Here is a 24,118-nt window from a genome sequence, read left to right on the forward strand (position 1 = left end):
CATGAATTCAGAAAATAAAAAGTTGCACAATTTCATCAGTTTTAGCATAATTTCTTGAATTCAATGTCCTACATCGAAAATGAATGAAAAGAGTCAAGTTAGCAACTTAAAATAGCTAATCAAGGAGTAATTGATCATAAAATAATGTATAATTTAAGCACTAATTAGATACACAAAATAGGGTTCACAAATATAAATGCCCTCTAAGAAGAAATCGAGATATATTCTGCTTTGAATCTTGTTTGGATCTAGTCTAAACAAAAGATCCTCAATAATTCCACTTATGAATCTACGTAAGAAAACAAATTCCAAATGCTGAGCTACCTAGCCCAATGCTATACAAACAACTAAGCCATACGAAAAGAGTTCCTTAAAAAATGCTCAAGTCAACTGATAAAAAGAAATGCTGATTATACTCGTATACTAACCCTCTACTCTATGGTAGACATCATGGTGTGGCTGAGGGATTTTTGTTTCTCGGAGCTCACACACACTGTAGTCTAACGAGGATAAGACCAAAATCTCTACATGGGACACAACACCCTCGACTAACCCACCCCTTGCGAGTATCAGACCTTGGGACCTAGTTAGTTAGTTTAAAGTTTCTTATGCACTACCTAAGGATATTCAGATTGATTCTAAACTTCATCAACTTTTCTTTACTAAAGAAATTTGAGTGTCCTAGTCGTTTCCCGAGCATCAATCAACGCTAGTTTTATTTCACCCTAATTGATCATGTTTCTAAATATAATTAAACAATATTATTGTTCCTCTTGAAGTCTTATTTGAGAGTAATTAGAGTCCTTAGGAACCCCTATTACCCCTTAAAAACTATCGGGTTTAGTGCCCATTACTGAACAAGGGTATTGATACTCACCCTTGGGTATAGATACCTTATGTTAAATTGAAGCTGGAAATGGGTGACTAGTATCGATATTAGTATCCCAATATTAATACTCACATACTAGGGTATTGGTACCATCCGAGGTATCGATACTGAAATTGGTTTTGATTTTGAAAAATAGACTCTAGAATCGATACTCTATTGAGATTATTCATATTGGTATCGATACTCCTTGAGTATCGATACCAAAAATGGCTACTGGAATACTGGCCTCGATACCAAGCCCCCAAGTCTCGATACTGACCCCCAGTATCTATACTCCTTTAAGGGTATCGATACTGCCCTTATAATGGTCAAGTATTTTAAGCCTGAAATAAGAACAATATCGGTACTGGTTCCTCCAATACAGATACTCAGACTCGTGAATGCCCTTTTTGGGCATTTAAACTTACTTACATTGATACTTTGGGGTTCTATTTTGTTATTAATGTCTTATGTGATGATAAGGGGTCATAACTAACGCTTTATAACTTGCTTAAATATCAAATTATTAATTCTACCATAATCATGCTCAACATGCTTTTAACTCAACCGTTAAGCTAATTTGCAATTCTAATGACTCACAGAGAGTGTGAATAAGTTGTGAGTATGTTCCCTTATCACTTTGGCTGATAGAAATCTACCCAAATTTAACCGATGGTTAACTTTCCTTTATCTTTAGCTTTTGAGCTCTCTCCAACCTCTTTCGCTAAAAAAGGGTAAGAAATAGGGTTCCTAACTCAATTAAATTCTTGGGTTGAGGTTGAAAACACTTTCTAAAACTTGAATATTACTAAAATGAGCTAGAATCCATAGGTTTTCATAAACCTGTCAAAACCCCATTTTTAGATCTAAGGCTAAAAACTTAAAAAATGGAGCTTGAATTGAAGCTAGAAGAATGAGGATTTACAATCTCAACTTGGTTAAGCCAAACTAGATTTGAAATACTTGAAATCTTTGACTTTGGAAAGAAAGAGGAAGAGAAAAATATGGAAGGAATATGAGGAAATTTTGGTGAGCTAATGGTGTCACACCCTAATTTAGGGGCTAAATTTTAGAAATTATAAAGTGGTTAATTTAATTGGAATATTTCAAAGTTGGAAGACCGTTTTATAAAGTGCAAGAAATTCAGTGGCTAAACTCATAATTTAACAATTTTTAGTTTTGGGAGAATTATAAACCCTTATTCCCGTATGTTTTTCTGCAGAAATCTTCATTTTTCTCTCCTCCAGTCAATTCACTTTGATAGCTGATCTACTCACCGTCCGTCCTTCGTTTGACGAACCGAAACCACAATCGTGTTCGTTATAGACCGATGAACAAAAACCCTCAAACCTTTCATCGTGAATCATCGTTGTTCATCCTTAATTTCAATTGAAAGAATCGTCGGTTTTAACTCAATTTTCATTGGGTTTTCATCGATTCACGTCGATCCAACCATTCGTTTCGACACCTCCCACACCATCGTGTTCCTTGCATCATTCTAAGTCCACCGGTGAACTCCGTTTCTTTGTCGTCGGTGGCACGTGGAGGGGGTGAGAAAGTCAAAGTTTTTGATATTTCGGAATCGAGCTCTCCGCCGTTCAAAATTGTGAACCGAGCTTGGTAAATGTCTCAAAATGCCATAAAATAATTTTTAGAAATTTTTCTGAGATTTATAGGGGCTTCGAAAATGCTGCACAGGGCCCAATTGCCACACCCTACGCGTGGGGATTGTTCTGCACCAGTTAACATGAAAAAAGAACTCGGGTTCTAGTTTTGTAAATATTTTTAAAATGGTGTCTAATATGTAATTAATTTCTATTAGGGTGATATTTGTGTAAAACCGTTGACCGTTGATCGTCGTTGACTATAACTTTGACCGGCCATTAAACGACCGTTGACTTTTTTCGGGTATACCTATCCTGACGTTTTTCGATGCCATGAATCTGTTTTGGGGTATGTTTTCCAAATTCGAACCCGATAATCTATTTTTCACTAATTTATCATCTGATTCGATCCGTTTTTCAGAATTAAGCTCTGTTTTTTTGAAAATTATATTGTTATGTATTTGAGGATTTATTGGAAGTTGAATTACGGATCGAGGACGTTCGAATAAAAATTAATGGTCGATCAATATGGCATGAAAATCGAGGTAACACATTACTACCTTTTCATGCTTTATGAAACATGTTGGTATTGGTAAATGCATGAATATAAATGTTTGGTCTCATATGTGTAATTAATGATGTTCTACACTCGATTCGACTACAGTAAAATTTGATAACTGAATATTGATCAGATGACTAATATGAGAAATTAAAGGAAAATTTTACAACTTACGAGATTAAGTGATATATGAATCAACACTAGATATGCAATTTATAATATTTCTCATTTTATAAGGTATGGACATATTTCGATTAGGTAAAATTACGAAATTTCCCTTATGTTGGAAAATGACAAGAATTGTCCCTGGAAGTTGATTAATAAATCTAAAAAGACATATTGATCTGATTAAACACTGATGTGCATAAAAAATGCTAGTTTTGCTTAGGAAATTTGGATAACTGATTTTTAACCCTAAGAGGGTTTATGCAAGATACTAGAAGTCTGTTAAGGAATCATTTTGCGATCAGGGAATGTTCGGGAAAGCAATTAACCATAGGATCTCTTAATTATATTATTTTCGTTAAGAGTTAATACTGAAGTATCTGGTTAAGAAATTATGAAAATACCCTTGTGAGGTAAAAATAGTCCGAGTTGACCCTGATTGAGAAAGTACTTTTAGGATTCGTACATAACTCGATAAATTGTAGATTTTTATTGTTAATATCCTCTCTTTGTACAAAAAATTCCTGATAACTTGTTGGTAACTTTGGAGAAGACAATTGACCTGAAAATCTCTGAGTTAAGAATAAATTATAAAGGGTGCTCTTTTGTCAGAATTGTTTGAAAGGTCTGGAAAAGATGATATGTTTGAATTAAATAATAAGATCATATGTAAGGAAATGATTGAAATACACCATATCTGTAAAATGACCAAGTTACCCCTATAATGGAAATGACCCAAGAGTATCACCAAGCTTAGAAATGATTGGATATCCTCGAGCACGTCAGTATTTCATGATATCGTTGAAGCGTGGAAATGAAATAAAGAGCATTGGAACATCTGTTAGTTTCCTTAAGATCTATTCAGTGATGATTCCGAAAATGATATATTCAGTGATGAGTCCGAAGATGATCTATGGATAAGAATTTTTGGTATTAAAGAGTAAATACCCTAGAAGAACAATGAATTAACCAGTCAACAAGCATTAGTTCTGGGAGCAAACCCATGTCCAATCACCTTAATTCCCCCACTCGAGTTACAAGCTTCCGTTACAAAGCTCGGTGATACATTTCATGGGCAACAACAAATGTAAATAACAAATATCTGCCCTTGCTATTCAATGTGGGATTCTTTCTTCCGAGGTCCTTTTTCAAAAGTTTGTCTTCTTGGATAAGCTAAATCTGTTCTATTTTAACCAAATCTGTTCTATTTTAACCATGCACGCTATGCTAATACTGGTAAACTGATTACCAGCGAAGAATGATAATGAGATCTTTCAATCTCCATGCTTTAGTTTTCACAAGATCGATCAAGGATGACAAATTAACCATCAATTATCTGAAATAGAAGCGGTTAGAACAAGTTCTTTGTGCTTTGTGTCCTTGAATTGGTAGAATAACACTGATAACAAGTTCTTTGTTCAACAGAACCACCAAGAAGGATAATGCAATTGTATCCAAGTCAGTAATGGATAATGTAATTTTAACATATGATTGAAGCTAGCACATAAGGAATTACGTCAATAGGTTTCGTGGTGCGGATGGTTATCCTGTTACTCTAACACCCTAAAAATTACGAGAGTCTAACATTGGGTTTGAGTCCGGGTGAAGCCAATAATTTTTGTTTTTCAGATTTCCAGAGATCAATCCTGAATCATCCGCGTGACAAGCGAGAATATTTACCACTACAACTACAACGACTTGATTAATAACTAGTTTGTTATTTATTTTGACCAACAATATGACAGTGTAATTTAAGATGTTTAATGCCTTATGATTTTAAGGAGACCACTCTACTTGTGTTCTTTCTTATGTCAAAATAGATTTTAGCAATTTGTTTATTTAATTACGGTCCAAACATTCTAAAAAGGTCTGTAACTAGTAAACAACTATACTCTACTTGAATATAAATTTCAAATTAACTATAGTTGTTTCATAGGAAAATTGTATGCTCCCCTCAAGCCTCATTCATTGTAAGATGATCTGAGTTGATCTTCTGTTTTTGTTGACAGCGATTGTTCAATTTTAATTCTAGTTTTGGAAGCTTGTAGAAAACTTTGAGTAAAATTAACACTGAAGTCTTAAAAAAATTAGGATAAACTACATAAATGACCACCCAACTATGGGCTTGGTCTCGAAATGGCCATCATTTTCAAATTGATGTCAATATGACCATTGAACTATTTAAATAGTTTAAAAATAGCCATATTTCGTTAACACATAAATGAGCGTATACGTGGAAGTTAATAAAATTGGTATAATCAGGTCACGAGTCCTTGTAAAGTTACGTATTCGCGGCGCTAGAACACTGCTTTGTTTTCTTCCATTTCGATCATTACTTGTATATGATTTGTTTTCTTGGATTTTCATTTAATGCAATTTCATCCTGATTTTGTTTTTAATTTGTCTAATGCCTTAATTTGAGCATTAACTTTAAAATATTTTATTCTAGTCATGTATTAAATTTATAGATTAAATCCCCTTTATTTTAGAATTAATCAATTTAATCACCAAGATTAACTTTAATTCTTAATTTTAATTAGGTTTTCATTTCAATTTAATTTAATAAGTTTATTTTTCCAATTAGAGTGTGACAAATGTCATAATCTGATTAGAGGGTTCTTTAATTTTAATTTAATTAAGTTTAGGTAGAAAAAATTAAAATAACTTAATTAAATTTGAATCGAAAAACGAATTAATAACCAAGCAAGCCTAAACCAATAAGCTAAATCTAATATTTATGAATCAATTATAATATTAAATATATATATATATATGTTATATTTAATGATTAAACAAATAAAATAGATATGTGAGAAATTAAATATAGGACAATTGAGAATACGACTAAATGTTTTGTTTTTAAATCTATTTTTAATATTTTTAAGGGTATTCAAATTGATCTTTAGAAAATTTAGAATATAAGAAGAGAATAAGCTTACATGGATACTAGATTAATTTTTTTCCTATCTAATCCAAGCTTGAAATTAAGCTTGCAATTGAAAATGTATGGCCAAACTTCTCTTTTCTTTCTCTCAATTTTTTTCTCTCCAAAATTTCTCATTTTTTTTCTTTTTTGGCCAGTTACCAAATGAATTTGATGAAGGTGGTATTACTTCATCTTTAATTAAGATAGAAATGTCCTAATTAGCCTCCTTTAATGCTTAAGATATGAACTATGCAAGGGCAATTATATGAATCTAGAAATTTAGCGTGCAATTATAACATTTGTATCTAATTCCTACTTGATCACCATAATTCGATCATTACTCTTTAACTCCTTTCAATTAGGTCCTTAATTATATTCGATTCTAAAGTTTTTTATTTAATTGAAATTAGGTTACTTTAATTTGATCAAATCAATTTTTTTAATTTCTTAATTAATTTTTTTAAATCGATTCCTAGGTAAATTGGTTTAATTCAATTAATCCAAGTTTTAATTCAACTCAATAATTATCCTAAACTATTCAATTAGGTCCACTTTCAATGTAATTAATTAAATTTTCAATTCAACTTGATTCTTTTTCATAAGCAATTTAATTTATCCTATGTAATTCAATTAATTTAAAACTCAAATCAAATAAATTTGGTTTTCATTTTAGATAAAATAATTTAATTCTCCTAGATTAGGATTCCAGGGTGTTACAAAAGGACATTAAATTAAGCTTAGAAATATTATTTCCACATTTTAAAATAATGGAAAATAATATGGATCATTGGATTTGAGAATTTATTTCCATGCTCAATTTGGATTGTTGGATGAAAAATGGAAAAATTGATATTTTTGGAAAAGTGCATGGTTAAAGTTCTGAAGGGTAAATTAATTTGTTCATATTTGACTTTGGGAGATGATAATTAACATGTGGCCTGGTATGGACGTAATTATCTAGTTTCATTAAGGGAAAATTTGTCATTTCGCATTAAATGAATTTTAAATTCATTTAAACTTAATAAATAACAAATTAACTAGAAATTTCATGACATTTCCTCATCAAAGTCAGCCATGGACATGAGCTTCACAAGGTATGGAGAAATATTTTATTTTTCATTTTAAGCAATTTCCATAGGTTTTTGGATTAAAGCGTGAAATATAAAATTGTTATATATTCAAAGAGCTCTATTATTTGGTACCTATAGTGCATGCTAATATTTATCGATTGCTTAGTTCCCAAATTTTAGGGTTTATGTACATGTTAGGGTTTTATGAATTGGTGATGGATTTTGAGGTTTTTGATGTTGTAGAATAATTTCCAAGCTTGATTGATGATCAATACCACCTAGATATGTTTCTTGTGTATTTGGCTTAAACCCTAAAATTTGGGAAGTTTATGTTTTGATGAAATTTGGTTAAATGGTTCAACTGTAGAGACCTGGAAATGTTTAATAGAGGTTGGTTTCATGCTTGAATAAAACTGAAATCAAATGAAATCATGAAACCCCACACCTAAGATATTCGACCTAAGCTTTTGAAAGTGAAAAAACTATGGAAAAACTATGTACGGGTTGGAAATTATGTAGGAATAATTCTACAAGCCTTAAAAAGTTATAGGGACTATTTTGCAATTTTTTACATTATGAAACCTATTTGATAATTATGGAAAATTATGGGATCAATGTGTAATTGTTTAATAGTTGATATACTATGCTGGAAATTAATGTTAGTGGGTTGAACTTGATGTTAGAATGTGAAATTGGGCCACTTTGTAAAGTTTGTAAAAGTTGAGGATTAAATCACAAATATGGAAAAGTTGGGAACTTAAGTGAAAAATTTATTTGAAGATTTGATAAATTTAGATAAAAAGGGACTTGAATGGTAAATTAGAAGTGTTAAGGTCAATATTTATGTTGTGACATGGAATTAGTATCGAATGAACATCGAAAGAATTGTTAGGAATTTATTTCCTAATGTTGCCTATGTTAGTAAGATTATAACATGTGGTTTGAGTTGCATATGTTTTGTAAATGATGCTCATTTAGATTGTGTGCTTGAAATCAAGATCAAACAATATTAAAACTAAGGAGAAGCTTAAGGATGAAATGTGAATTTCTAAGGAATGTTGCAAGCTAAGGAGACCAGGTAAGTGCATATTTAATTTGTATTTATGTTATCAAGCAAACATTGGCTTACGATGAGCCAGTGACGGACTTAGTATAGTAAGAAGTGAATCTTAATGTTGTGTTACTTTGTGATTCATGAATACATGCTCATTTGGTAAGCTAATTGAATTATGGAATAAGCTAAGGATGTAAATTAGTGAAGTCTACCTAATTTGTGATCTAAACAGTAAGTTTGGAAAATCATCATAAATTCTACTAAAATATTTAGAGGTTAATTATACCCAAAAATTAAGTCAACCCCTGAACTTAATCATGAGTAAAATAAATTCTTATATAAAAACTTACTATCAGCGCGAGTTCTTATTTAAAACGAAATATCGATTAGTTGAGTCATTATTTAGAAAATTATAAAAATACATTCTCAAAGTTCAAGGTAATTTCAGGACTTATTTTTATTATGATTTTTTCAAATAAAAACTCATTTGATCCATGATTTAAATCAAAGATATGCCTATTTTTTTATACAATTAGAGGAGTTTATTTATGAGCGAAATTTAAATAATGAAGAAATTATTATTAATTAAAAATGATCAAAAATATTTTTATATATAACTCAGGAAATAATATGAAAAGGAAAAAAAATTAAGCTAATTTATAAAACTGATTTATAAACGGGTTTAATGTCTTTGCCTAGAATTTGTAAAACTGGTTTAATATCTTTTGACTTTCGATAAGATTGAATTTATGGATCATTTTTGTAGAGAGACTAACATGTAATGTTTGCATGAAAAATTAATCCATTTCAATTTAAATGTGAGTCATGGACCTAGGTGTCATTAGCCCAAAATTAAGCTAATTTTCCTTAATTAAATTAAGGAATAAAAGTGAGTTGAATGAGCCCCACAAAATTAACAAGGTTTTGAACTATCTTCGTGCTTGCTTTCACTTCCCCTTGCCGCCATTGATGATCTCCAAGGCAGCTTATGGCCAACAATTGAAAGAAACCCTGGTTAAAAATAGGAATTCAAGCTCAGTTATTCCATATAGAGTAAGCTGGATGATGATAACGAATAGGAGATAGCATAAAGAAAAGATGATGGTCCATTTAATGTCAGCTCAGTGAGACATGCGGGACCCTTGAGGATGAGGCTTGTTATCCTTCCACTGCCAAGAGAGGAAGGTCTTCGCTGCTCTGTGAAACCAGCCTCACGCAGTACCCTTCACTCTAATTGCCACGACACCAACAGTTTTCACTAAGGTCACATGGCTCAACTATTTGCTTGGGAACGGGCAAACCATAACAATGCCTCGTGGGATCCAACTCAAGGAGCCAAACCCATATCCCATCACCTTAATGCCCCTACTCGAGTTACAAGCTTCCGTTAAGCTCGGCGATACATTTTGTGGGCAACAACAAATGTAAATAACATATATCTGCCCTTGCTAATCCATGTGGGATTCTTTCTTCCGAGGTGCTTTTTCTAATGTTTGTCTTCTTGGATAAGCTGACTCTGTTCTATTTTAACCAAATCTGTCCTATTTTAACCATGCACGCTATGCTAATACCGGTAAACTGATTACCAGCGAAGAAAGCTAATGAGATCTTTCAATCTCCATGTTTTAGTATTCAGCAGATCGATCAAGGACTGAAAATTAACCATCAATTATCTGAAATAGAAGCTGTTAGAACAAGTCCTTGAATTGGTAGAATAACACTGATAACAAGTTCTTTGTTCAACAGAACCACCAAGAAGGATAATGCAATTGTATCCAAGTCAGTAATGGATAATGCAATTTTAACATATGATTGAAGCTAGCACATAAGGAATTACGTCAATAGGTTTCGTGGTGTGGATGGTTGTCACGTTAGTCTAACACCCTAAAAATTGCGAGAGTCTAACACTGGGTTTGTGTCCGGGTGAACCCAATAATTTTTGTTTTTCAGATTTCCAGAGATCAATCCTGAATCATCCGCGTAACAAGCGAGAATATTTACCACTACACTACAACTACAACGACTTGATTAATAACTAGTTTGTTATTTATTTTGACCAACAATATGACAGTGTAATTTGAGATGTTTAATGCCTTATGATTTTAAGGAGACCACTCTACTTGTGTTCTTTCTTATGTCGAAATAAATTTTAGCAATTTGTTTATGTCATGTTCCATTATTTGTTTATTTAATTATAGTCCAAACATTTTAAAAAGGTCTGTAACTAGTATACGACTATACTCTACTTGAATTTGAATTTCAAATTAACTATGGCTGTTTCTTAGGAAAACTATATGCTCCCCTCAAGCCTCATTCATTGTAAGATGATCTGTGTTGATCTTCTGTTTTTGTTGACAGCGATTGTTAAATTTTGATTCTAGTTTTGGAAGTTTGTAGAAAACTTTTAGTAAAATTAACATTGAAGTCTCGAAAAAATTAGGATAAACTACATAAATGACCACCCAACTATGGGCTTGGTCTCGAAATGGCCATCATTTTCAAATTTATGTCAACATGACCATTGAACTATTTAAATAGTTTCAATATAGCCATATTTCGTTAACACGTAAATGAGTGTTTACGTGGCAGTTAATAAAATTGGTATAATCAGGGCGCGGGTCCTTGTAAAGTTATGTATTCGGGGCGCTAGACCCTGCTTTGTTTTCTTCCATTTCGGTCATTACATGTATATGATTTGTTTTCTTGGATTTTTATTTAATACAATTTGATCCTGATTCTGTTTTTAATTTGTCTAATGCTTTAATTTGAGCATTAACTTTATAATCTTTTATTCTATTAATGTATTAAATTTATAGATTAAATCCCCAATATTTTAGATTTAATCAATTTCATAACCAAGATTAACTTTAATTCTTAATTTTTAATTAGGTTTTAATTTCAATTTAATTTCATAAGTTTATTTTTCCAATCAGATTGTGACACATGTCCCAATCTGATTAGAGGGATTTTTAATTTTAATTTAATTAAGTTTAGGTAGAAAAATTAAAATAACTTAATTAGATTTGAATCGGAAATGAATTAATAACCAGGCAAGCCTTAACCAATAAGCTAAATCTAATATTTATGAATCAATTATAATATTAAATATATATATATATATATGTTATATTTAATGATTAAACAAATAAAACAGATAAGTGAGTAATTAAATCTAGGACAATTGAGAATATGACAAACTGTTTTGTTTTTATATCTATTTTTAATATTTTTAAGGGTATTCAAATTGATCTTTAGAAAATTTAGAATAGAAGAAGAGAAGAAGCTTACGTGGGTACTAGATTAATTTTTTTTCCTATCCAATCCATGCTTGAAATTAAGCTTGCAATTGAACATGTATGGCCAAACTCCTCTTTTCTTTCTCTCAATTTTTCTTTCTCCAAAATTTCTCAATTTTTTTCTTTTTTGGCCGGTTACCAAATGAATTTGATGAAGGTGGTATTACTTCATCTTTAATTAAGATAGAAATGTCCAAATTACCCTCCCTTAATGCTTAAGATATGAACTATGCAAGGGCAATTGTAGGAATCTAGAAATTTAGCATGCAATTATAACATTTGTATCTAGTTCCTACTTGATCACCATAATTCGGTCATTTCTCTTTCACTCCTTTCAATTAGGTTCTTAATTATATTCGATTCTAATGTTTTTATTTAATTGAAATTAGGTTACTTTAATTTGATCAAATCAATTTTTTAAATTTCTTAATTAAGTTTTAATTCAAATCGATTCCTTGGTAAATTGGTTTAATTCAATTAATCCAAGTTTTAATTCAACTCAATAATTATCCTAAACTTTTCAATTAGGCCCTCTTTCAAAGTAATTAATTAAATTTTCAATTCAACTTGATTCTTTTTCATAAGCAATTTAATTTATCCTATGTAATTCAATTAATTTAAAACTCAAATCAATTAAATTCGGTTTTTCATCTTAGATAAAAATAGTTTAATTCTCCTAGATTAGGATTTCAGGGTGTTACAGAAGGACATTAAATTAAGCTTAGAAATATTATTTCCACATTTTAAAATAATGGAAAATAATATGGATTTTGGATTTGAGAATTTATTTCCATGCTCAATTTGGATTGTTTGATGAATAATGGCAAGACTGATATTTTTGGAAAAGTACATGGTTAAAGTTGTGAAGGGTAAATTAATTTGTTCTTATTTGACTTTGGAAGATGATAATTAACATGTGTCCTGGTATGGACGTAATTATCGAGTTTCATTAAGGGAAAATTTGTCATTTCCCATTAAATGAATTTTAACTTCATTTAAACTTAATAAATAACAAATTAACTAGAAATTTCATGACCATTTCTTCATCAAAGTCAGCCATGAACATGAGCTTCACAAGGTATGGAGAAATATTTTATTTTTCATTTTTAAGCAATTTCCATAGGTTTTTGGATTAAAGCGTGAAATAGAAATTTGTTCTATTCGAAGAGCTCTATCATTTGGTACCTATAGTGCATGCTAATATTTCTCTATTGCTTAGTTCCCAATTTTTAGGGTTTATGTACATGTTATGGTTTTATGAATTGGTCATGAATACCACCTAGATATGTTTCTTGTGTATTTGGCTTAAACCCTAAATTTTGGGAAGTTTGTGTTTTTGATGAAATTTGGTTAAATGGTTCAATTGTTGAGACTTGGAAATGTTTAATAGAGGTTGGTTTCATGCTTGAATAAAACTTAAATAAAATGAAATCATGAAACCCCACCCCGAAGATATTCGACCTAAGCTTTTGAAAGTGAAAAAACTATGGAAAAACTATGTACGGGTTGGAAATTATGTTGAAATAATTCTACAAGCCTTAGAAAGTTATAGGGACTCTTTTTCAATTCTGTGAACATTGGGGGACCTATTTGATAATTATAGAAAATTATGTGATCAATTTGTAATTGTTTAATAGTTGATATACTATGCTTGAAATTAATTTTAGAGTGTTGAAATTGATGTTAGAATGTGAAATTGGGCCACTTTGGAAAGTTGGTAAAAGTTGAGGATTAAATCACAAATATGGTCAACATTAATGTTGTGACGTGGAATTTGTATCGAATGAACATTGGAAGAATTGTTTGGAATTTATTTCCTAATGTGTACCTATGTTAGTAAGATTATAACATGTGGTTTGAGTTGCATATGTTTTGTAAATGATGCTCATTTAGATTGTGTGCTTGAAATCAAGATCAAACATTTTTAAAGCTAAGGAGAAGCTTAAGGATGATATGTGAATTTCTAAGGAATGTTGCAAGATAAGGAGACCAGGTGAGTGCATTTTTAATTTGTATTTATGTTATCGAGCAAACATTGGCTTACGATGAGCCAGTGACAGACTTACTATAGTAAGAAGTGAATCTTAATGTTGTGTTACTTTGTGATTCATGAATACATGCTCATTTGGTAAGCTAATTGAATTATGGAATAAGCTAAGGATGTAAATTAGTTTGGAAAATCAAACATAAATTCTACAAAAAATAATTAGAGGTTAATTATACCCAAAAATTAAGTCAACCCCTGAATTTAATCATGAGTAAAATAAATTCTTATATAAAAACTTACTATCAGCGCGAGTTCTTATTTAAAAAGAAATATCAATTAATTGAGTCATTATTTAGAAAATTATAAAAATACGTTCTCAAAGTTCAAGGTAATTTCAGGACTTATTTTTATTATGATTTTTTAAATAAAAACTCATTTGATCCATGATTTAAATCAAAGGTATACCTATTTTTTATACAATTAGAGGAGTTTATTTATAAACGAAATTTAAATAATGAAGAAATTATTATTAATTAAAAATGATCAAAAATAATTTTTATATATAACTCAGGAAATAATATGAAAAGGAAAAATAATTAATCTAATTTATAAAACTGATTTATAAAACGGGTTTAATGTCTTTGCCTAGAATTTGTAAAACTGGTTTAATATCTTTTGACTTTCGATAAGATTGAAGTTATGGACCATTTTTGTAGAGAGACTAACATGTAATGTTTGCATGAAAAATTAATCCATTTCAATTTAAATGTGAGTCATGGACCTAGGTGTCATTAGCCCAAAATTAAGCTAATTTTCCTTAATTAAATTAAGGAATAAAAGTGGGGTAAATGAACCCCACAAAATTAACAAGGTTTTGAGCTATCTTCGTGCTTGCTTTCACTTCCCCTTGCCGCCATTGATGATCTCCAAGGCAGCTTATGGCCAACAATTGAGAGAAACCCTGGTTAAAAAGTAGGAATTCAAGCTCAGTTAATCCATATAGAGTAAGCCGGATGATTATAACGAATAGGAGATAGCATAAAGAAAAGATGATGGTCCATATAATGTCAGCTCAGTGAGACATGTGGGACCCTTGAGGATGAAGTTTGTTATCCTTCCACTGCCAAGAGATGAAGGTCTTCGCTGCTCTGTGAAACCAGCCTGATGCAGTACCCTTCACTCTAATTGCCACGACACCAACAGTTTTCACTAAGGTCACTTGGCTCAACTCTTTGCTTGGAACGGGCAAACCATAGCAATGCCTCGTGGGATCCAACTCAAGGAGCCAAACCCATGTCCCATCACCTTAATGCCCCCACTCGAGTTACAAGCTTCCCTTACGAAGCTCGGCGATACATTTTGTGGGCAACAACAAATGTAAATAACAAATATCTGCCCTTGCTAATCCATGTGGGATTCTTTCTTCCGAGGTGCTTTTTCGAATGTTTGTCTTCTTGGATAAGCTGACTCTGTTCTATTTTAACCAAATCTGTTCTATTTTAACCATGAACGCTATGCTAATACCGGTAAACTGATTACCAGCGAAGAAAGATAATGAGATCTTTCAATCTCCATGTTTTAGTTTTCACTAGATCGATCAAGGACGGCAAATTAACCATCAATTATCTGAAATAGAAGCGGTTAGAACAAGTTCTTTCTGCTCTGAGTCCTGAATTGGTAGAATAACACTGATAACAAGTTCTTTGTTCAACAGAACCACCAAGAAGGATAATGCAATTGTATCCAAGTCAGTAATGGATAATGCAATTTTAACATATGATTGAAGCTAGCACATAAGGAATTACGTCAATAGGTTTCGTGGTGTGGATGGTTATCACGTTAGTCTAACACCCTAAAAATTGCGAGAGTCTAACACTGGGTTTGAGTCCGGCTGAAGCCAATAATTTTTGTTTTTCAGATTTCCAGAGATCAATCCTGAATCATCCGCGTGACAAGCGAGAATATTTACCCCTACACTACAACTACAACGACTTGATTAATAACTAGTTTGTTATTTATTTTGACCAACAATATGACAGTGTAATTTGAGATGTTTAATGCCTTATGATTTTAAGAAGACCACACTACTTGTGTTCTTTCTTATGTCGAAATAGATTTTAGCAATTTGTTAATGTCATGTTCCAATATTTGTTTATTTAATTACAGTCCAAATATTTTTAAAAGGTCTGTAACTAGTATACGACTATACTCTACTTGAATTTGAATTTCAAATTAACTATGGATGTTTCTTAGGAAAACTGTATGCTCCCCTCAAGCCTCATTCATTGTAAGATGATCTGAGTTGATCTTATGTTTTTGTTGACAACGATTGTTCAATTTTGATTCTAGTTTTGGAAGCTTGTAGAAAACTTTTAGTAAAATTAACACGGAAGTCTCAAAAAAATTAGGATAAACTACATAAATAACCACCCAACTATGGGCTTGGTCTCGAAATGGCCATCATTTTCAAATTTACATCAATATGACCATTAAACTATTTAAATAGTTTCAATATAGCCATCTTTCGTTAACACGTAAAGGAGTGTTTATGTGGCTGTTAATAAAATTGGTATAATCAGGGCACGGGTCCTTGTAAAGCTACATATTCGCGGTGCTAGAACCCTTCTTTGTTTTCTTCCATTTCGGTCACTACTTGTATATGATTTGTTTTCTTGTATTTTCATTTAATGCAATTTGATCTTGATTCTGTTTTTAATTTGTCTAATGCCTTAATTTTAGCATTAACTTTAAAATCTTTTATTCTATTCAAGTATTAAATTTATAGATTAAATCCCCTATATTTTAGAATTAAGCAATTTGATCACCAAGATTAACTTTACTTCTTAATTTTTAATTAGGTTTTAATTTTCATTTCAATTTAATTTAATAAGTTTATTTTTCCAATCAGATTGTGACCAATTATACCAATTTGTAATATTTATGAACCAATTATAATATTTATGAATCTAATATTATAATAATTATGAATCAATTATAATATTATATATATATATATATATATATTAATAACCAAGCAAGCCTTAACCAATAACCTGAGAAGAGTTTTATTCGAATGGGAAATTCCAATCTTGAATGAATTCAGACATGTTTTGGATAGAGCGGTTAGTGCAAATCAAAGTCTTGACATAGTGATCTGGTCTGGAGCGCATGATGGCCATTACAATCCGAAAGTATTATGTTTGAAAGTGTCTTCTGATGGTAATTTGGAAGATCTAGTTTGGAGATTGGTTTGGTATAAATTTGTTCCGCCTAATGTTTCCGCTTTTGTCTGGATAGTAGTACACCTTAGGTTGTCGGTTACGCTAGAGCTGGTAAAAAGAGGCGTTAATTGTAGTGATCAGTGTCGCTGCCTGTTTTGCAACACTGAGCTAGAAGCGATTAACCATGTTCTTTTTCATTGCGTTGTAGTATGGAAAGCTTGGCAACGTTGGTGTAGCGTGTGGAATGTTAAATTAGTGTTTCCTAAGAACGTAAAACAACTGTTAGAGGTATGGTTTGCTCAAGGAAAGTGCGGGTGATATGGCACATTGGGTTTTTTTGTTTGATTATGGATAATATGGATTTGCAGAAATAAAACCATGTATAAAGGCCTTTCTTTTACGGCATATCAGATCTTTAATCATGCTTTGCTTCAGATAGGGGTTTGGGTGAATTACTTGTGGTCGATGTTGATTCCAGTGGTGAGTGATTTTGTTCGAAATCCAGAAGCAATCGTTCGTGGTGTAGGCTAATGGAGTTCTTTGGTGCCACGTTACAGGTTTTAAAGTTCCAGTATACGGTGGTGTTCTTGGTTACTGTTTCTGTATTGAGTCTGAATTCTACTGTTTGTTTTACCATATTATTTCTATGCCCGGTCTTGCTCCCAGACTAAGTTGGCGTCTTCCCTTATTGGTTATTTTGTCTTCTAAGATGTTAGGCTGTGGCATGTCCTACGCTATGATGTTCATTCCTAGTTGTATGCAATGGTCTGTTATTGGCTCTGTTCCACCCCAAGGCACACTCTTTTTCCTCCGAGTAGGATTATGGAGGTTTTTTAATAAGGTCCTTGGGGTGTTTAGTTTGTTTATTCTATAATACAAAGTAACCTTTTACAAAAAAAAAAAAAAAATAATAGATAAGTGAGTAATTAAATCTAGGACAATTGAGAATATGACTAAATGTTTTGTTTTTATATCTATTTATAATATTTTTAAGGGTATTCAAATTGATCTTTAGAAAATTTAGAATAGAAGAAGAGAAGAAGCTTACATGGATACTAGATTAATTTTTTTTTCCTATCTAATCCAAGCTTGAAATTAAGCATGCAATTGAACATGTATGGCCAAACTGTCAATTTTTCTTTCTCCAAATTTTTTCATTTTTTCATTTTTTGGCAGGTTACCAAATGAATTTTATGAAGGTGGTATTAATTCATCTTTAATTAAGATAGAAATGTCCTAATTAGCCTTCCTTAATTCTTAAGGTATGAACTATAAAAGGGTAATTGTAGGAATCTAGAAATTTAGCATGCAATTATAACATTTGTATCTAATTCCTACTTGATCACCATAATTCAGTCATTACTCTTTCACTCCTTGTCACCCCCCTAAACCCAGCTTATGCTTTTCGACTAAGTCTAGCAGATTACATTCATGATTCTTAAAGAGATTTTTCTAAAAACGTTATTTGATAACTTAAATCATATTACAAAGTGACATATATAAATATATAAAGAAATAACAATAATACTCAACTTGTAATATAAAACTAAAAAGTAACAAATTAATTTTAAAACATATCGTAAAATCTAAATCATGATAAACCGAATATCAATAGAAAAAGCATTAGTCGTTATAAAATCAAATACTTCGAAATAAAGGCCCATGTTTCAATAATAAAGTCAACTTGCAATATAAAAACATTACAATAAGATAGACTATACGAAATGTGCCGATCCTCCAACTGCTTGATCATAGGTATCTAACCAAAAGTATCTGAAAGGGGAAATTGTTTTTTAAAAGTGAGCTAGGCTCAGTGTGTCCCAACAGTACGATAAAATCATGATAGGTACACTAATCAAGTAATAGTTCAGTAAACTCTCATAAATCATAATGTAGTTTAGTTTTTTAAACTCGTAGTTTAAAAAAATCATTGTATAAAGAGCCAACCTAAGGGAACATCTTAGGGACTGAGAGCCTACCCAAGAAAGTTTTCAGGGCCATATAGCCTACCTAAGAAAAATCTCAGGGTTGCAGGGCCTACCCGAGAATGATCTTAGGGCCGTAGAGCCTACCTAAGAGTCACATTAGGTCCAAAAGAATTTACTAGCTTGATTAGAGTTGTACTTTTATAAATCAGTATCTCAAAAATACAATTATACAGTGACATAATTTCCATAAATCCTTAATCATTGTAATCATATACCAATGAAAACCAATAATCAGATAGCAGTCATAATCCATAAGCCATCGCCATTAAGTCGGTGCATCAATAAAACAATTACCATAGATTTCAGTGTACCACATGTTAAAACAATAAAATAATTAAGTAATATATAGGGAACACACCTCAATAATAGGTTCAAACAGTAGATCTATTGAGTACCGGCCTTGCCACGATCTACTACAATTTTTGAACCTAATTCATAATAACACTACATTATTAGTGGTAACATAATTAATTTATGAAATCGTAAGATTTACATGTCATACGCGTGAATACTAGCACATGCAGTCAAATGGATTTAGGGGAGCTGGGTTGAGGTGTCTAGCGATCAGGAGAGTCTATTGTACCTTCATATAACAATGACTAACCAGCCTCAAGTCTTAATTTAATCATTCAAAGCTAAAACTCTTAAATATATATACATGTTCAAGTTTAACTGATAATTTAGAGGCTTTCAAGTTCAAATTTGGAAAAATGGACTTCAGAATCGGACTCAGGATATTGAAAAATATAAAATATGACTTTTCAAAAATTTTAACTTTTTGGTGAAAGTCAACGGTTAATGGGTCGGGTAGTCGGTTATGGCAATCGGGTCGGACCGGGTAGGGTCAGGTCAGATCGGGTCGGGTCAGGTCAGTCAAACAGGTTCAAACTATTCCCCCTATTTGCGAAGCTTCCCCACGCGCAGGGGCGGCGTGTGGGGGCACGTGAGTCGTCGTAGGGTGTCCCAAAAATTCCAGAAAAATTCCTAAAATTATTTTAAGGGATTTTGAAACACTTACCAATCTTGGATCAAAATTTTGAACAGTGGAGACGACGGAAACTTTAGCTTCCTCACCTCTCTCATGCGTCGGCGACGACGGAGACAAGAAGGGCATCGGTGGACTCGAAATAACATAAGGAACACGATAGTGCGGGAGGTGTCAAAAATGGAGCAACGATCAAAGATGAATCGACGATTTTCACGGCGGTGGTGTTAAAAAAAATCGCAACTTTGAATCGAAATTCACGGTACTAGATAACGTTTCATTACGATCGGTTTACGGGGTTTTGTTCACCAGTCGACGACGAACACGATGGTGGTTTTGGATCGATGAACGGTGGTCAGACGGCATCAGAATCGGCCTTGGAATGAGTGGTGCGGGAGAAGAAAAGTTTAAGCAATTTGTTTTTGATTTAGCCTACAAGTTTTGGAAACTTTTAATTAAATCCTCAAATTTCACCAAATTTCTTAAATATAACTTTTTCCAGATTGTTACAATTCTCCCCCTCTACAATAAATTTCTTCCTCAAAATTTACCTTATGAAAATAGATGAGGAAATTGATTCTCCATTGACTCCAATGTCTCCCAAGTAGCTTCTAAGGGGCCACAATTACTCCACTGAATTTTGACCATTGGAATTCGCCTATTCCGAAGAACTCGCTCATCACTTTCTAAATCTAACGGGCTCCTCTCCTTTATGAAAAATTAGGTCTCAGCTCTACCTCCTCAACCTGAATGATGTGACCTGGATGGACGGTATCACCTTAACATAGATACATGAAAGACATCATGAATACGATAATCTGGTGAGGCAACTCAAGCTGATATGTAACAGGTCCTACTCTCTTCAAGATATAAAATGGTCAAATAAATCTTGGACTCAGTTTACCCTTAAGCCCGAATCTCAATACTTTTTCCATGGGGATACTTTTAAAAAGACCTGATCTCTAACCTCAAACTAAATATCTTTTCTCCTTTGATCTACATAAGACTTATGTGTATCAAATGCCTTTTTCAGACGGTCACGAATCAATCTGACTGTATCCTCCGTCTCGCGCACTAGCTCAGGTCCTAAAGTCTTCTAATCACGCAACTCAGTCCAACATATCGGGGTGCGACATCTACACCGATAGAGAGCTTCGTAGGGTGCCATACGAATGCTGGCCTGGTAACTATTATTGTAAGCAAATTCAGCCAAAGGCAAAAAGTTCTCACAGCTACCTCGAAAATCAATCATGCAACCCGCAACATATTTCCAGAACCTAAATCACCCCCTTAGATGATTATCAGTTTGTGGGTGGAATACTGTACTAAAATCCAATCTCGTACCCAAAGCCATATACAACGCCTTCCAAAATCTTGAAGTAAATCTCGGATCTCGATCAGAAATGATAGATAACGAGATACCATGCAATCTGACAATCTTCAAAATATACAACCTAGCCAGCTTGTCCAATGTATAATTTAGCCGTACAGGAATAAAGTGAGCTGACTTTGTAAGTCTGTCAACAATCACCCAGACTGAATCATTTTTCAAAAAGGAGTCATTGGTAGGCCAGTAACAAAAACCATAGTAATACGCTCCCATTTGCATTCAGGAATCTTGATAGGCTGTAAAAAACCTGACAGATGTATGTTCTTCCTTAACCTGTTGACAAGTCAAACAGCTAGACACAAAATCAGAGATGTCCTTCTTCATGCCAATCCAATGATACCTCTCTCTCAAATTCTGATACATCTTATCTCCACCGGGGTGCATAGCATATGGACTACGGTGAGCCTCATTAAGGATAGCCTGTACCAACTCTGCATCATCAGGCACGCAATACCGACCCTTAAAGCATAATACTTCATCTCTATCAAGGGCGTAGTCTGAGCTCGTCCCCTGCTCTACTTGCTCAAAAAATGGAAAGCAATGAGCTATCAAGAGATTGTTTAGCCTTGATCTCATCAACCAAAGTGGGTTTAACTTGGAATTCTACTAACAGAGTGCCATCATCATATAAATTTATCGTGGCCATTAAAGACCTCAACTCTGTTATCACCTTTCGACTCAAAGCATCTGCTACAATGTTAGCTTTACCAGTGTGATAATCAATCACGCAGTCATAATCCTTTAGAAGCTCTAGCCAACGATGTTGTTTCAAATTAAGCTCATTCTGGGTCAGAAGATACTTTAAGCTCTTATGATCCGTAAAAATGTAACACTTCTCTCCATAAAGATAGTGTCTCCAGATCTTTAAGGCAAATATTATTGTTGCTAACTCTAAATCAAGGGTTAGATAATTACACTCATGCGGTCTCAGTTGACGGGACGCATAAGCCACTACCTTACCCTCCTGCATTAGAACACAACCAAGTCCTGAGTGTGAAGCATCACTATACACTGTAAAATCTTTCCCAGACTCAGGTTGAATCAACATTGGTGCTTGAGTCAAAACAACCTTTAATTTCTCAAAGCTCTCATGTTGTGTTTCGCCCCATTCAAATGGGACATTCTTCCTCAACAACTTCATTAATGGAGCATCGATGTTGGAGAAATCTTTGAAAAAACGTTGATAATAATCTGCTAAGCCCAGGAAACTATGAATCTCATATACTTTCTTGGGTCGCTTCCAACTTACAATAGCCTCAATCTTGTTCAGATCGACCTGAATACTTCTCGTAGAAATAATATTCCCCAGAAATGACACTTCTTAGTGCCAAAACTCACACTTGCTCAACTTTTCATACATGCGATGCTCTCTCAAGGTCCGTAGAACGATTTTCAAATGCTCGTCATGCTCTGCTTCAGTTTGAGGATAGACCAGAATATCATCAATGAAGACAACTACAAACTGATCCAAATATGGTCGGAACACAAGATTCATCAAATCTATGAAAGCCTGCGGGAGCGTTCGTCAGACCAAAAGGCATTACTAAGAACTCATAATGACCATATCTAGAGCGAATGACAGTCTTCGTAACATTGGAACCTTTAACTTTTAACTGATAATACCCCAAATGGAGATTAATCTTAGAGAATACAGTAGCTCATCGTAATTGATCAAATAAATTATCAATCCTGAGTAGTGGGTACTTATTCTTAACCGTCATCTTGTTCAACTTCAGATAGTTAATACATAGCCGTAATTGATCAAATAAGTTATCAATTTTGGGTAGTGGGTACTTATTCTTATCTGTCATTTTTTTCACGAATAAGACTGAAGCTCCCCAGGGTGATGTACTATGTCTGATAAATCCTCGATCAAATAATTCTCTCAACTGGACCTTCAACTCCTTAAGTTCCTTTTGAGCCATGCGATAGGATGCCATGGAAATAGGTGTAGATCCTGGATAAGTCTCAATCTCAAACTTCACCTCTCTATCAGGAGGTAACCCTGGCAACTCCTCCGGAAAGACATCAGGAAACTCACTAACTGTATGAATCTCCTCAATCATGGATAAGGAACCTTTAGTGTTCAAAATAAAGGAAATGAAAGTCTTATATCCCTTCCGGACCATATGATCAATTTTCATAGCTAAAATTTCTCCCAACAATCTGACCATCAGAAGTCTTCAGAATAGCTCTCTTGTACTCGCAATCCAGATTTGCCTTGTGTTTATTCAACTAATCCATCCCAAGAATTAGATTGAACTCCTCTAAAGAAAGCTCCATAAGATCAGCGAGAAAAATTTCTCCCTGAACCTCAAGAGGACAACGATAAAATACTTTATTCACTAATACTGACTGTCCTATTAGACTCGTAACCGTAACTGTATTATCAGTGTCCTCAATCGAAATTTGAAGGTTTCGAGATACTAAACTCAATACGTAGGAATGAGTGGAGCCATTATCTAGTAATGCAAAGTATGGAACATAATATATGGTAAATGTACCTACAATATCCTCTGGCTCATCTATGTCATCCCGACGTCTGGTGGCGTAAACTAAAGTTGGCTGTCTAGCCTCAGAAACTATTGACCCTCTATTCTACTGGGTCGGGCTCTTCTGTCTGCCCTGGATGCTGATCCTCGAGCCTTTGCTTGACTATGATCTCTAGTTGGAGTCTGTACTGAAGCCTGAGAATGCACAGGAGTCTGGGTAGTTATCCACCCAGACAAAACTAGCTATGGACAATCCCTCCGAAAATGACCACTAGATCCATAATGAAAATAGACGCCGATCTTCTTATAACACTCTCCTACATATCATTTACCATAAAAGTTACAAGGAGGCACTTGAAGCGGACCCGAAGAACCACCTCTACTAACAGCTAAAGGTGAAGATGCTGCAGTCTGAAACGTGTATTGTTCATCTGGAGGGTCGAAATACGATTCATCTTCTAGGACTGTGTAGATGATTAAGTAGGGCCAAAAGATTTCTTAGATCGCTCCTGA

Source organism: Hibiscus syriacus, unplaced genomic scaffold (assembly GCF_006381635.1).
Source record: "Hibiscus syriacus cultivar Baekdansim isolate YM2019G1 unplaced genomic scaffold, ASM638163v2 tig00000773_pilon, whole genome shotgun sequence".
Lineage (NCBI taxonomy): Eukaryota > Viridiplantae > Streptophyta > Magnoliopsida > Malvales > Malvaceae > Hibiscus > Hibiscus syriacus.